Source organism: Rhamphochromis sp. 'chilingali' (genome assembly GCF_963969265.1).
Source record: "Rhamphochromis sp. 'chilingali' genome assembly, chromosome: 14".
Lineage (NCBI taxonomy): Eukaryota > Metazoa > Chordata > Actinopteri > Cichliformes > Cichlidae > Rhamphochromis > Rhamphochromis sp. 'chilingali'.
Window position 1 is genome coordinate 20455293 of NC_137941.1, and position 15870 is coordinate 20471162.

A 15870-nucleotide genomic window follows, 5' to 3' on the forward strand; every position below is an offset into this window, starting at 1 on the left:
CTGAAGAGTGAAAAGGCATTTCTAATAACAAGTGAATCACAAATAAGTCACTTAGAAGTGACTCGTTGTACATGTGAGGTCAAGTAGCATTTGATGACAAGTTCCAGTGAGTCTGTTTCTGCCTAAGGCATTTGTTTTTCTTCCTTGAGTACCTTCCAAGGAAAAACCTCAGAAGTTAAAAAAACACAGCCAATGCAAAAATGCCTGAAACTCAAGTTCTGAACTGTATATGTGCTGTTGGTGTCTTTTGGAACATTTTAATAGATTATCTGACTGATTTTTTTTGTATCTTGCTGTGTTGTAAAGCCATCCAAGAAGTTTGTGCCTCACTTTGGATAAGTTGTGTTCCAGTTTTTTATTAGTCTGTTACTTAGTAATAATTAGAAAGTATGTATTATCCCCATACAGTATTTTAGTGCAGCTTGCTTTAACCAAGCTAGGTACCCTTAGCTGATAATTTAGTAACATAGTAATTACCACTCCAACTTCTGCTTTTGAAAGAAAACACAAGACAGTTCTATGATGCTAATATTGCTAAAGAAGCTTTAAAATGATGAGTAAAAGAGGTACGCTATAAGCACACTCACTATAGAACATTTGCTGTAATTATCCTTTAATAAATAAAATCATTATTATTCATTTCACACGCTCTGTAATATAACAAAATAAGAATGCATGAAACCTCAGCTTTTAATGTTCTGTGACTATTTCAGCAATAATGTGCAAAACAACTTTTTTTGTCTTCCTTTCTTTTCATAAAAAAATCCACTTTAAGAGTTAACACAGGGGCAATGGAGGTATTCTCATCCACTGTTTGACCATCAATCTAAATCTTACTCCCCAGCATCTGAGGTCTCTTCTCTAATTTATCTCTTCCACCATAAGTGGCACGAGGGCCATTCCGTCATTTTTTCAGGGTTGAAAAGATCCACCATCACATGGGAGGAGGGGATAAATGACCCAGAGGCAATTTAGACTGAACAGCCCTTCGACAGTACACCAGCTAGCACTGAATCAAAGAAGCCTCCTTTTCTTTGTTTCCCATTTAGGTCCCTATGTGGTCAAGTTTGCCTTTATTTATCCTTTGTTTTGTCTTATTCACTTTGCTCTTCATTATTCCCCAAAGGATACCCTGAAGATCAATTTGTATCCATCTATGCCCAATAGTAGTATTTGTCTGAGTTCTGTGGCTTGTTAAAAACAACAGCAAGCGAAGAACCTGACTGAGGTGAGGCCAGAGTAACCATCTGACACTTTCAAGTATAGTAGCGACAGAAAATACATTTAATTTTGACAACTGACCCTCTACTAAATCCCACTGCTCAACAGGAATCAAAGAACAAGCTTTGGATCTAGGAAAATTTGGTAAAAGTACAATATCCAAACTGGCTAGTTTGTATGCAAGCTGTATGTGAGAGAAATACAGTTAAATGCGGACAAAAGTGGAAAATGTCTGCCTGACGAAATACCGAAGTTCAGCAAAGCAAGTGAAAATCTTATGAGGCAAATGCTGTATTAGATTTTGCACCGAGTTACTTGAGCTTGTGAAACAGCTGCTCATACAAAAGAGTGTCCTCTATAAATAGATAATAATGGATAAAATCAACTTTAGTTACAGGTTCCTGGTCCTAATACATCCTGGTTCACTGTCACACTGCCAGGATGTACTGGATCGTACCACTTTTTCATATGTTCATATGCAAAAAATGTGTTAAAGGCCAATACAAGTCATCTGATGTGGTTCCATGTCTCGTCCATGTTACATATCAATCATGCGATGAGGATGCTGACTGCCTCTCCGTCAGAGACACAAGTTTAACAACTAAACACCAGAAACAGCGTTTACATCCTAACACGTGACAGAATGTAAAGCAAAACGCAACGAACGGATAACTTTTTGGAACTTATCTGTGACTCCATCTTGTTGTTCACTTGCAGGTCCTGGAAATGTCCACAAAAAAGTACAAGCCAAGCAACGCTAAGACTGAATAAATAAACTTTAGATCTTTGCTGTGTTTGTTTTTGAGCATATCAAGAGTTGTGTTTTGTATGTGCTTGGCTGAACTCAAAAACAAAGTTCCCATTCGCAGTATTCTGGACCCTGTCCATTAGTCAACACAAATAAATGATGCTTGCAATCAGTATTTGCATAAAATGTTTGCATCATCTCATGCCAGATTGTTATTGTTCCCAGGAAGCACTGAGTGGTTGCTCAACAGAGTGTGTGGGAGTGGTGGGAAATAGGGGACTACCGTATGTAGCATGCACAATGGGAAGGAGAGATTGATTATCCATGCTTGTTTCAGTCTCCCTCAGGTCACTTTTCTAAGGACCTTTCTTTGCCTCTGTTTGTTATATGTTAAATTTACATTAAAAACCCACTTCCACAAGTAAACTCATACCACTTGATGAGATAGTCTATATGACTATGTGGAGTGGAAACAAAGGAAATGCACTTGTAACTCCAGCTCACATGTGTACCCAAAAGGGGTTTTGTGAGACTGCCTATTTAATCAGTGGATACATACACATAGAGGTAAGACTAAACATGCATTGTTGAATTCAGAAGAGATATTTATGCATGAAAATCTTAGGTACATGTAATAGGCTAAGCCAACGAGAGAGAAACCATCTTCTCCGATTTGTTCCGTGGACCTCGCCTTTGTGTGGTGGCCAAGCTTTCATCCTTCATTTGTCTCTGCTGTCACCAGCAAAATGACAGATAAGAGAAAAACCCACATCATTTATATTTAACATCTGAGGGAGACACAATGACAAATGTGGGCAGGAAATACCCTGAAATTTTCTTTTTGATCATATTTACCTAAAAAGATCTTGAGTTACAGCCTCCCTTGACTAACCACCCCCGAAATGCAAATGACAATCAGAACCACACAGTGCTGTAGCGCTTTTTAATCAACTATTAGTTAACTATCTAATCAACCATTTGCCAACTAATTAAATCTCGTAATTGCCCTACTTAATAGGTAAAAGTGATTTAATTAGCATGGCTGGCTTGTCTTTAAGGGTGAAAGGAGAAATGCAGAGTGGTGCAATGACGGGCAGCTCGGTCCATCCTAATTTGCTTTTGAGTCACCTGTAGGTCATCTGCATTTATTATCTGTCAAGAAAACTGAAGACAAGGAGATGGCAAGCACAGAAGCAAACATTACAAGAATGTGTGCACATCAGTACATGGAGGTATTGCATGTGTGCAATACCTCCAATATGTGTGTTTATATGTTGAGATTATGTATCGGAAATTCAGGAGCAATATCATGCCTCCAAACACACTCCTTCCCGTTGTCATCTATATAGGTTCCCCCAGTTCTGCAAGCTGTTCATTCGCCTTTACGTGCCCCACCCTCCCTCCCTCCTTGATCTCAGTTCTTTAACTTCTTCATTTCTAGTTAGTGCGTGGGCAACTGCCAGGCCCGGGAGCCATCGGCAGTCCCCTTCGAGGCCTTCCCCAAACCGCAGCTCAATTCATGTCAAAGCATTCACTTTTACCTACTAAAACACTGTCAAACCTAAAATGATGACGTGGGCCCAGCTAGTGAAATAATATGTATAGGTGTAGATATTCTTTGTGGGCCAGCATCATATTTTCATTTTGTGATTTTATTAATTGGTGTGGACCAAAGTGCCCATTGGTACAGCCTGGTATAGTTCTGACATGTAAAAATGTATACAAACCTCTCCCATAGCAGAAAAAAGGTTGTGACTCACTGTGTGGAACTGTTTTTTTTTTTTTTTTGGATGATGACTAAATAAATAAAAAAATTTAAATATTAAATATTAAAATAGCTTAGGTTAAAGCGTATTTCTGTATTGGGGCGGTGTCATTATTCAGTAGAGATTGAATAATGACACCGCCCGCCCCATACTTAATCCCAGAGCTCCAAACAAGCTTCATGAATATGAAACATTTTATCTGATGTGATGACATTTAAGTGGAAAGCTGGGCGGGAGTAGGGCAGTAGGTGTAAGATGGCTACTTTAGAGAGAAATATAGTATATAAGGCAAAAAAAGGTTTATACAATACAAGAATAAGATCAAAAGTGTCCATCTTTGTTCTTCAACACATCCTGAACTCTCTTACGCAAGCTTTCTTTAAGTAGTTTTCAGGAATAGCTCTCCAGGCTTCTCGAAAGACACTGAAAGCTCTTCTTTGGCTTTGACTGCCTTTTGGTTCTGTTCTCTGTCAAAATGACCCCACACTGCTTCAGTAATGATGAGGTCCAGGCTGTGGGGAGGCCAATGCATGACTGACAGCGTTCCACTGTTTGCTGTTTTGTCTAGATACATTTTTACTGCATGTTTGGGGTCATCGTTGAAAAATAATCAGATGCTTGAATTCACTCCATATGACCTGTTGGCCATGAGTTTCAGTCCAGCTCGTGTGTAATTTGGCATATATCAGCCTTTTGTCCCTGTTGGAGAAGATGCAGGGCCAGATGCAGCTCTCGGGTCATGTCTCGGGTCTTTGTTGGATTTTTTCCTCTTTTTTAAGGACATTAATTTCATTTCTGCTTATCTGCTGTAGATAGTTTTGTAGGCCTTCCACTTCTTTTGTCATTCACTTGACAAGTTAAATTCTCTGAGGCCACCCTCCACACCGCGCTGAGACATGCTAAGTTTTCAGACAATCACCTTGTAGCTGCAAAAACATAACTGTGCATGTTAAACTGTCAAAGGAGCTTGCAAAGAAAAGCGTCTGGACTTCTTTAAGTTGCTTGAAGACGTTTCACCTCTCATCCGAGAAGCTTCTTCAGTTCTAAGGTCAAATGGTGGAGAGTCCCAGATATAAACCTAGTGGGAGTATCCCCCCACAGAGGGACAAAAGGACCCCCTGATGATCCTCTAATCGCCTGAGCCAAGGTGTGAAACTGGGTGTGCGTCCCAATCAGCCAGAGTTTCGGGTGTGTTCATTGTGAAACCTGGCCCCACCTTATCATGCGAATTCCTGAGATCAGATGGCCCAGGATGTGAGTGGGCGTTAAGGCGCCTGGGAAGGGATCTCAAAACTGGATTATAGATGGCAGAGAGTTGGTGTCGTAAACCACCGCCTCTGTTCAAAGATGGTCGCTCACAGTGGACATAGATGGCTTCTTTCACTCCCTTCCCAGACGCCTTAACGCCCACTCACATCCTGGGCCATCTGATCTCAGGAATTCGCATGATAAGGTGGGGCCAGGTTTCACAATGAACTCACCCGAAACTCTGGCTGATTGGGACCCACACCCAGTTTCACACCTTGGCTCAGGCGATTAGAGGATCATCAGGGGGTCCTTTTGTCCCTCTGTGGGGGACACTCCCACTAGGTTTATATCTGGGACTCTCCACCATTTGACCTTAGAACTGAAGAAGCTTCTCGGATGAGAGGTGAAACGTCTTCAAGTAACTTAATGAAGTCCAGACGCTTTTCTTTGCAAGCTCCTTTGACTACGATGACCTGGATGACTGAGAACCTTCACAGACATGTTAAACTGTATTATTTGTAATATTTTTCATAGCTTCAACTAACAAAATGGAAACAAATTTTTAAAAAAAATTGCGATAACCTGTTTATACCAAAGTTATATAAAGATGTGATTCATAGTTCAGCATTAAGTGAACAAACAAACAGAAAACATTCCTCTAAAAATGGTCAAGTGCAAACACTGGACCAAAAAATAATGAAAAATTAGCCAGTGTACAAAGTAAAACTGTTGCTCAAGACCACTTTAAAAAAAAAGCTCACCAAAGTCTGGCGCCTGGGGGAAAAATACAGAGAAATGAGGGGTGACTTGAGGCTTTTGCACACTACTGCTCATTATACTTGAAGATTTCTGCTTTTGTTAAATAATACAAGAATGAAAAATGACATAACAGTGTTAATTTAAAACAGCCAAATCTATTTAGTAGATAACAACCTTGAGTACACATCTGCAAATGCAATCATCCAGATTTAAACACACACAAGACATGTTTGCATACATTACAGCAAGCAAACTAAACTGCAACTAAATAAGGCTTATTTTTCTTTTTAACCATTCAGTCGTCCATCCATTCACTCTGCATCTCAGATGGGATTTCTGGCACCAACCCAGTTCGAGTCCTCCCCTTTGATAGGTCTCACCCCCTCCCCATAAGATCCAAATATTCTAATGAGAACACTCTGTTTCTCTGTTAGATCTGTGTATTAGTATACAGAAGGCATGGCACAAGAGTTCTCTGTGAGAAGCAGGTGGGGGACACCACACAGAGACACTCACATACACACAAGCTGGACAAAATCCTCTGTCATCTGATTTGTGTCACATTGTGATGCCTGCTCTCTAGGGTATTGGTGGGGAAAAAAAGGCATTGGGATTAAATACTTATGTGGGATTTGCTGTGTTTTGCTGTTTTATATTAGATGCATGTGTATGTGTTCACACACACACAAATAGTTAATACTTACTGTTCCATTACTAAGTTCCATTACTTTAAGAGGTTTAGTTCCCGAAATATTTGCACTGATGACGGCTTAAATAATGTGTGAAACTTTCAAACACGCACAGTAAAATAACTGTTAGACATCACAGTTGGTAGTGCATGCTCACTTGCAAGGAAATTAGCATTACTATGTCTTTTTTCTTTTCTAGACAGTGCCAGATATTTGGCTGATAACACAGAAGGGTTTAACAAGGCGCATACCTCACTAACAGCAAGGTTAATTAAAGAAACACACACCCGTTTGTGTACCCAAATGAAGAAATGTTTGTACACATGGTGTTCTCTAAGTGTGAGTCTGCCTTTCGAAAGTGTTATCTTGCTTTGTATATTGTGTATTGAGTTCTGCCTGCATAATAATCACAGCACTCTCTGGGTTGCTAGGTTTTCCATCATCTTAGTTACTGCTTCAGTGTTTTCAGCAGCACTTTTGAGTTCACCGAATCTGCACACCATCGAGAAACCTTAATGAAGACAGGAGTCTTTCCTTTCTACTTTATTGGCTGTAGTGACATGCAGTGTGCATATGTTTTATGTATTTGTTCAGGTTTTGTTGGACGAGTTGGAGATGCATTTTTGTTACAGTTTTTCTAATACAGGCACGCATCTCTGTTTTTTGTTGTTGTTGGGGTTTTTTTTTTACATGTATAGAGCAACTGAAATGAAAGAATCCCCTGTGTTTCCTTAAAGAAACTGTAAGCCATGTAGGATCACATCTGGGAACTTCTTTTAAAGCCACGTGAAGGAAATGGAAAAAGAGCCATAACTTTAATGTGTTTGTGACTGAAACGGACATTAATGGGCTTTCTAGTCAAATCCAATAAAAAAAGGTTATTGAAATATTAAGCAACTTTGACACAAGATGAAATGTCACAAGCAGGACACGGTTTAAGCGCCTCCTTATCTAAGGTCCTTGGCAAATCTGGAAGTTGCATTTCTTAGCTGACCTTCTAAATCCAGTCTTGTTGCATAAAACTATTCCAGGATTGCATAACATAGTTCATAACCTGAAAATAACTGCTTTTATAGATATAGTCCAAAGGGCTGCATATAAAAAAAATACCTAATTTTTGCTTTTTAGGCTCAGCATAGCATCATTTTAAGTATGTGACATATGTTCTATTAATGTTAATGTATTAAAAATGAGATATTGGGGTTTTAATGAATGAGCTAAAAGAACAAACTGGAATAAGCTGTGTGTCTGTCCAAATACTTATGGTCTGAACTGTACAGTTTAACACATTTATAAAAGAGCTCATCTGTCTCTGACATTACTCGTTCTCTCCCTCTGCTTTGCTATCAAAAGTGATAAGACACACACCCTTTGCATTCACAGAGAGAAAGTTTTCCCATCTCTCCTTGTTCCACAACTGGCTGACATGACAGTAGTAGGTCACCTTGCTCTGGTCAGATGAGGTGTTGAGAAGAACTCAAACTTGCGTCTGACACTGTGCCTGGGGCTCATCGTACCCAGGCTGGGAACAGAACGTTATGCAGCTGAAGGCGGGTTTAATTTGGACTGCTTAACACCCCGTGCTCTCCAGAGCTGTCAAAGCTGCACAGAGAGGATGCCTTTCTCTCAGTCGGCTGAACTACATAGATAGAAGCATTCACCCTTAACACATGCAGACACAGAACAAGACAGAGTTTTCCCCTGTCAGGGGAAATACTGCTCCGCTCTTGACAGGACCATTTTTGATAAGTGAAGATATGCTTTTCATCGAGAGATTATGGAGGTAAACTCCTGTAGTTCACCTCCATGCTCCTGTAGGTGAACAGGAGCAAGAGACAAATCTGGGAATAAGAATAAACTTTGCTAAGCATGCTTTTATTGTGCAGAGAGATCTGTTCTTGCAGCCTCTGACACTAATGACGTGCACACAGAAGTTTATATATGATGGCAGTTACACATATAAACCATTTTACAGTTACAGTCATGTGCTGAACATAGCTGAAGTGAGTGTCCCCATTGTTCCTCAATTATCCTTACTTGTGAAAAAGACCCAAAAGAATAAAGCAAATGGATACAAACATCTAAAATTATCATTACACCTACTTCACTTTCCACAAATAGGCTATATAGTATCACATATAATAATTTTCATTCTAGTGATGGTTTTATCGCTACATAATGTATGTGGCTTGTCTTAATTTTGATTGGCAGTAGTTCTGTGTTTCACTGTCTGCTCCTGCCTCTGCCTCATCTTTCTGTTAGTGCCGTTCCCTCGTTTGAGTGTGAGTCCTGCCTGTGTGTCTAGTGTTTGTTTTTTGATAACTTTTTGTTTTACTTTAAACGTAATTTTCTTTGATATCCTATGTTTGTTTTACTTCCTCTGATTCCCTGATTGTTAACACCCGTGTCCTTTAATTTCCCAGTGTATTAATAGTCCTGTCTCAGTGTATAAATCGTCTCCCACTTTGTCCTTGTCAGATCATCTCCTGTTGGTATATTTCATTACCATTTATGTGGCATTTGCTTATTTTTTTGAGGCTTTTTAAATCAGTCAGTTAATGGCTTGCTATTTTTGCTTTACCTTGTCTCTGCCTTGGTGCCCTGCATTTCTGTCTTCTCTGCATTACTACACTCTTTGGCAGACTTTTTGTTTTTCTTAAAGGGAACTTGATTTTGGCTGTACATTTCTAGATTTTTTCCAAAGGATGCTGATTGGTCAGCTGAGACTTTCCAACAGGAATCATTCCCCACTGTGATGCCTTGATCCAAAGATGATTACAACATCTCTGTGCTGGTTTAAGTGGTCAGTAGTGACTGCTGTCAGATGTGAATTTCTCTCCTGCTGCATATTTAAAGTGTAATGTGTAAAAAAATTAACAATATCTATTGCCTTTACCCGTTCTGTTTAAAATAATAATAATAATAAAGTTTACCTGAAAAACAAAGTTAGGTTACAGCTCCACAGGGCACCAGATGCAATAGGAAATTCCATGAGTGGATGCTCTCCTGTTTAGAATTTTTTGGATAACACACAGTCTTATCTGCAACTGTGACAGCATACTTGATCCACCGTGGCCCCTCTGACGCTTGCTCTGAATCTGCAAAGTGTTGTGAATGGTGTTTAGACAGGAACAGAAGCCTGCTGCTGCTGTGGGAATACTATGAGATAGCAGGACCTTTGATAACTCAGGAGATTACATACCAAACATCCAGAGGGATTTGGGGGCACTTTACATTCTGATGACTTCTAAACCATCTAAAAATAATGGGTGGACTGGACAACTGATGCTGACATCAAAGACCTGCATTTAGTGGCAGATAATTGATGATAAACTTCAGTTTGTGCAAAGGAAGAGAGTGACTGATGTTCATAGAAGTCTCTATTGCTCAGTCAGTGTCTGGACCTGTCCTCTTTTTTTGAAGTTAGCCATAACAAGACGACCAGCACCCCACAGTCTGCTGCAATCCACAGGCAGAAAGATCAGCTTGAGGAGAGCGCGGTCATCAAGTTCTACTAAAGTTCAATCAGATTCAGCAGGGGCCCGCCTCTTACCTCAGCCTACCCCATTTCATACCTGTGTTTTGTGTGTGTGTCCTGGAGAGAGAGGGAGAGAGAGGCTGGAGTTTTCAGGTTGTGTTTAATACACAAGAGGAGTGGTGCTGGTCGGGGGTGGGGCATCTGTTGTAAGAGGTGGGGGTGGGGAGTCGGGGGGAGGCACAGACCCTTAGGGAGAATGACCTCAGGGTCAAAACAACAGGAAGGAAGTCACATGACCCATTCAAGTTGAGGTAGAAACCCTGATAAACAGAGAGGGAGAAAGAGTGAGCATGAGTAAGTGGGGGTGGGGTAGGGGTGGGATCTTCTTTTCACTCTTGTTTTTCCCACTAGCTCTGACACAGGTGTCTGCAGACATGCTTGGCGCCTGTCCAGGTGTGGATTGCGACATCGAGACCATTACAAGAAAACCAGAAGGTCAATGGTTGAAGGAAACAGACTCAGAATGAAACAAAAAGCACAAATACTCATTTCTTTCCTTTCATCTTTTTATTCTTGTTCACTATTAAGTCATATAAGTGATAGTTTTTGCAACCAAGGAAGAGGCGTTATCGATAACAATAAAGAAGTGATGCTGCCTAGCAACAATTAGCTTTCTGATGTCCTCTAATCGGATGTGGTCTCTTTGCGAGTCTGTGAGACACCTCAGGAAATGTTATGTTTTGGTAGTCGAGTTGGCTTTGAAAGGTGGAGAAAATGGGTGGGGCTGATTTCTCTTCCCCCTTTTTTATGATAGAGGTCCAGGTCAATAGACAGGATAAACTGTGGACATTAATGACAAGTTATTGGTCCCTTAAGTCCTAATAGCACAGTAGTGTAATATGGCGGTCATATAAAAGCAGGTTGTAAGAACTGCTGGTTTATTAGTGGGTTGTTAAACTCTGGCCTTTTGATGTTTCTTATGTGCGACATCTCTCTGAGGTCATTTGCAAATGGACAAGACTGCTAAGCGTGCTTTGAAATCTGTAGCAGGGTTAATGTTTGGCATTAGCAGAGAAGATTTGACAAGTTTTGATGGGCGCAGCTCATGTTCAACTCTGCTACTGAACCAACAAATGCATTTTCCTTATAAATGTGGCCCCATTTAAGTATAAATAAAAAGACTTTTCATCAGTATAAAGATTTATTGGCATTGTTACAACAAAGAAATACTCACCCAAACAAAAATGTCCTTACTTTTTGTGCTAATTTTATTTATTTATCTATTTTCAATTATTTATAGCAATTTAGCCACTTTACCATGTAAGCTTGTGCGAACTGGAAATACAACTAACCTGTTGTATTTTAACAACAACAAAAACCTTAAAGCCAGTGTACTAATGATACCATTATGTAGCCACCTAGCTATCACGCCATGTTTTTTTATTAGCATTTTATAACTGTCATCTTGGGACATTTACAAATAATATGAATGGCACGTGGAGTCTCCTAACCGCTCAGACTTCAGCTTTGTTTCGGTGTCTGTGCAGCACTGGTCTAGTTTTGCGTATATACCCTGTGGCTGTATGATCTCTCCACTCCCTCTGTCTGCCCTGATAGCAATCAGCGGAAGTCTTTATGACTTCCGTTATGGCTGAATAATCATTGTGTGCACTGGGCTTGCACACACACGCGCAGTCACGCACACACATGTGCATTGACACATGCACTATTCACACGTGTGCACTGCTGCTGGACACCACATTACGTGTAAGATACAGGAGGGAGATTATTAGCTTCCTGAAGAGCTGATTGGACTGGCAGTGGTGGGGCAGCACACATAGAAGGCAGGTTAAGGTCAGCGGTGATATGGATTGGCCAGAAATGGAGAGTTTTGAGAGGGTTGTGGAAAATGAAGTAGACTGGAGGAAGTGAACACAATATTGTTTTAGGTCAAGAGGCTCTTTGATCAAGGACACACTACAGCCAGTATGCCAAAACATTAAAACTGCCCTAACCTTGAACCTGCTACCACTGTCAGAGACTGTTATTTGCATGGATAATTATCAAGGTTTTAGTGTGTATGCCCATGCAGATATGAAAGGTCATCTCTGCAACAAACACAAAAAGTGCACACAGCGCCGAAATGTCCAGTATTCCTGTTATCAGCTTCCCAATGGTAATTACTGTGTGTAAAGCCAAATATCTGAGTGTGTGTGTGTCTGTTCGTCTTTGTGTGGTGTCCAGTGCGCATGCTTGTACAGCTAATAACTGAAAGTACAGGTAGACCATACAAGGTCATAGTGTACCTGGGGCTTTACACGTGACTCAAGGTGCATTACGAAATTAAAGTTGGATGATGGAAGTCAAAAACCGATAAAGTGCAAATTGACTTTAAACCTGCCACGATTTTTTTTCATCTAAACATTGGTACTTCATTTGTACTCTTGTGACTTGTTGGAATCTGTGTGATATATTGTCAGTGGAGGGATAAGCTCATCGTATTCTCATTACCACAGAGGAAAACAGACAACGCGCACGCAGACAGCTTCTTGTAATCGCAAACACATCCCTTTCACTGCCTGTTTTGCACAAACACATTTGCCCAATCCTGCCCTAAGCACAGTTTTGTTCCAATGAGTGCAAGTGGGTTTGAAAACAAATGACGTGCTTGGTCTTTTATTATGTTCCGGACACTGTTTTTCCTGAGGCTGGAATGTGGACAGGAATGTGTTGTTGCTCTGCAAGCGCTCAAAGGGAGAAAAACCTATCAACCTATCATGCTCAAGGAAGAAGGGGGAGACAAGAGAGACATGCAGGGAGAAACAGATTGAAATAGGGACTTAAAGAAATGCAGAAGTGGGGGGAAAAACTACTTGGAGACAAACAGCGCATTACTGTTAAGAGTAAACCAGGGGATAGTGAAATCTCTTCCCTGTGGTTGGAGTAGTGATGGAAGGCTTGCTTCTTTTTACTGGCTGACTCCCTCACTCTCTCTCACTCTCTCTCTCTCTGTCTGTTTCTGGTTTTCATTACAGCTGTTGTGATGCTTTGTGCTTCAGCCATGCCAGCACTTGCATAACTGCCTGCCTGTTATTGGGCTGCTAGTCTAAACTTTGGTCCTATTAGATTTTCTCTACCTTAATGTACAGTTATATATAATGCACTTTCAAAGTACTGAGTGGAAATCAGCTCGAGCAGCAGCACTGAAATGTGAGGCCTACATCCAGCTGTCAACACAGGCTTTCCTTGAAAGCATTCACGATGTTGCACTCAAAATATCTGCATGAAGAACGAAAAATAACACTTGCTGAGAGCCGCTTAAACAGTGCTCATGTTCTCAGCTTCTTACTGCTCACCAGACACCACAAGGCTTTGGAGTGTTGGGCTGTTTGGGAATGTTACAAACAACTGTGAAATGCAGCTGTATTAAGTCTAAAGGTGTAAACATGTAAAGGGAAATACGTTGGCTGAAGCGTAATTACCCAGATATGCTCCTAGTTTGTCCAGCCCTGGTGGTTCTAGTTGACTCTCTATTCAGATGGATGTCATTAGACCTCTTTAAACACAATCATCTTTGATACCCATTTCCTCTCCATCCATCCATCATTCGATTCTCTTCCACTTATCCAATTCAAGGTCACGGGGAGAGTGGAGCCTATCCCAGCTGACACAGGGCGAGAGGATTACACATATGGACATTTTAAAATGTAATTTAACCTTTATCGATACAGGTAATCCCATTGAAAGTGAGAGAGGCAAGCATAATAAAACAGAAACAATAACATAGAAACAATAAAATAGCTAAAATTGTCTAATGTTTACACAGGCATATTAAAAACAAGTTGCCAGTGGTGATTTCACGTAATTTATTGCATTCCTTATTGTCTTGTAAACTCTGCAAGTGAAATCAACAGAGAGAGACCTGCAAATCCTTCTGTAATATATTCCATGAATATAATCACCTATCAATCTATCCCCATGAACAGCATGCCTTTGGACTATGGGAGAAAACTGGAGTAACCGGAGACAACCGAGTACTGCGGATTTAAACTTTTTTTGCTTTTTGTTTTGCCAGCACCGACACAGTCCCTGCTCACTTGCTTTCCTGCAACTTTATCAGCTCCCAGAAAATGAAAATCAAGTTGACGGATTACCATTTTTGATACACTGGAGGAAATCTAGAGTGCATTGTAGGTGAAAGGGAAAAAGATGGCCTGCGGAGATGAACATGACCTTGATCAAATTTAAATCAGGTATGATTTTGGTGTTTTTAGAGGCTAAATTCTTGAACTGGTGTCCCAGCTCATGCTAAAGGAAGAGATCAGAACGGATGGACTGAGAAGGAATTTTTCATGATGGACAAATGTTTGTTTACATTGTTCAATCAGGTAGCAACAATCAGATGTTCTTTCAGTCTGACTAGGTTTGCTTTATTTTTGTAACCAAGGCAACCGAGGTGACCTAACCTCATTCATTTAATTTAACGCAGCAAATGTATTTTTAACACACTTGTTTGGTCCGTGTTTTGTTTTTGCTTTTTTTTTTCTGGTGGTTGAGCTTGTTGGCCTTGATTCAGCACTCTAACGATTGATGACAGACTGTGTTATCTTGGTCTACAGGAATAAAATACCATCGTGTTTCTTCTGAGATTGTGATAGACTGTGTTTTGACTCTGCTTTGGTGCGATTGCATAGAAGTTCATCCATGTGTGACATATTATGGTTTTCTTTATGAAGTAAAGCACCAGTATAGCTGTATTTGAAATAATGTTAACCCTGAGTGTAGAGGTGGGATGATAAATGTTTAGCAGGTGTAACTGCTATGTGGGGATCCTTTATCTGGGACCCTAAATTTCCATCAGCCCAATAAATTGAAGTAGATCCGGTGTTTAGTTTATCCAAACAAAAGTGCATGCTAGAGAGCTCAAGACAAAGGAGAAGTTACAAAAAGATGTTTCTATGTGTTATGGGTTTGTCTTTTACCAGGATGCTCAGGGAGCCATGAGTCCCAGCAGGGAAAGCCAGGTGAGGAATGACAGCTACAGCCCCACAGCCCATCTGGAACTTAGAGAAAGGCAGGAACACCCAAGATGGATGAGACAGAGGCTAAACGAAAATAAGGTGGATCAATGAAAGGGAGAGACTTGAAAAGAATGAGAGGATAGCTGGGAGGACGAGGTGGAGGGATAAGATGAGTGATGGGCACATGGTCTTTCTTTTGATCCTTCACTGAGAGATGCTCCATTCAGAGTGTTGACTGAGACCACCTGGGGGAGTCCGGGGAGGCACTGTGTTTGTTTATTAGAGCTCAGGAGGGGGGTATCATTCTGCTACAGACGGCTGTCAGCTTCGCGGCATTACACGTTGGGGTGATTGAAGGAAACCGATGGCCCACTTCCAGACAGTGTCTGTGGAGCACTCTGTAAACCTGTCGTGCGATTTCACTGATGGAACGCAGCTTTCGTTACACCGACACAGGAGAAGCCAAACAAGGAAACAGCTTTTGTATCTAGAGCCATTTCGTTACTGTGAAATAACAAAATGCTTTTGTCAGTGAGAAAACGAATCCTTCCCTCTGGTTTATAAACGATTTTGCTCTTTTCGCTCTTCAATCCGAAAAACAAGAAGCCTTTTTTGTGTTCACTTGTGTGTTTCGCTAATTATTTATCTTACCCTCACCACTACCAGCCTACATCATTCATATAGTAATGAGGTAATTCCCAAATGAGATTCCCATCCCCCTCACATCTCCTCTAACACGCCACAAGCTCTGCTTTCTGTATCAACTTACCTACTGTGTTTACTGCTGGTTTGATATTCATGTTTTTGTAGAAGATTTTGTCACATGCTCACCAGTGACCTTGCATAAGGGCCAGCACATGTTCAATACATCTCTTTGACCAGAGGAGTCAAAAACATATAAATCGACACATGAACGCATTTAATGTCCTTCGGTTCTCGC